The sequence below is a fragment of the Acanthamoeba castellanii genome (genome assembly GCF_000313135.1).
Source record: "Acanthamoeba castellanii str. Neff unplaced genomic scaffold scf7180000084444, whole genome shotgun sequence".
Classification (NCBI taxonomy): Eukaryota; Discosea; order Longamoebia; family Acanthamoebidae; genus Acanthamoeba; species Acanthamoeba castellanii.
The window spans coordinates 3,996-5,087 of record NW_004457656.1 but is presented as its reverse complement, the minus strand read 5'-3'; the positions used below and the strand labels follow the sequence as shown (position 1 = coordinate 5,087).

Sequence of the window (1,092 nt, the reverse complement as noted above, 5' to 3'; positions counted from 1 at the left end):
ATTGCGATTCGATGTTGATGACGATGATCCCCTTCACCTTTCACTTCCCCCCTGATTTATAGTAATTAACTTCTGTCCTCTTCTCCCGAGGGCCTTCTCCTTCTTCTTCCTTCTCTCCTTCAAGGCGCCTTCCAACAACACAGCCGGCCAAAGTAGCTACTTGGTCACCAAGCCCGCTGTAGAGTTGTTGCGATTGTTGGCCCAAGCGTCGCTTGACTGCTAAATCCGTCGCACTTTCCTTTTTGTGAGCACGAGGGGCGGGAAACACATCAGTCGAATGATGAACTGAGATGAAACGAATGAATCGCCTACATAGGGGGTCGGGTTTCTGTTGGCCTGGTCATCGTGGGCCGCGAAGTGCGCCGCGGCTCGCAACAGCTGGCCACCACCCTGCTCGCCTGCGTCAACGAGACCATCCCTCTCTCCACCGTCTGATCCATCGCCCTCCCGACTGCGTGGTTGGGTTTTTTTATTTATTTATATAACACGAAAAAATATACACATATATACACATATTTCTAGACAAGAAGGCCCGTTCAACAGGAGCTGAGCGAGTCGAACACCGGTGCGAGGGCGTTCTTGGCGGTGAGGTGCCTTCTCGCTGGCCAGGTGGTTCGCGCCGGTCTCCACCACTCGCCCGTCGACCAGCGAGAAGGCACCTCACCTACTCGTCATGGCGGGCGCGCTTGCCTGCGCTGCGCGTCACGCGAACACACGAGCTGGAGGTGGAGGATGAGGGTGTAGGCGTGGAGGTGGATCCTGAGATATGCTTGGCTTCCTCAGCAACGTCTTCGAGGCTCTTCTCCCAGGCCTGCATCTTCTGCTCGAGAGCTGTGACGCGGGCGGAGAGTGCCTCCTCCGCAGTTTTTCCTTCCGCTCGGCCGTCGTTGATTTTCTTCCTCTTGCGCGTAATCTCATCCTTCTGGGTCGCTACGCTCTCCTCGAGGGTCGCAACGCTCTCCTGGAGGGTCGCTACGCTCTCCTTGAGGGTCGCAACGCTCTCCTCGAGAGTCGCAACGCTCTCCTTGAGGGTCGCAACGCTCTCCTCGAGAGTCGCAACGCTCTCCTTGAGGGTCGTAATCTCGGTCCTTC

General features: G+C 56.7%; 1 pseudogene; it reads right to left on the bottom strand.

Annotated features, from left to right (window-relative positions):
• Positions 1-664: 664 nt before the first annotated feature.
• ACA1_024640 overlaps positions 665-1,092 on the bottom strand; it is an 842-nt pseudogene continuing 414 nt past the window's right edge.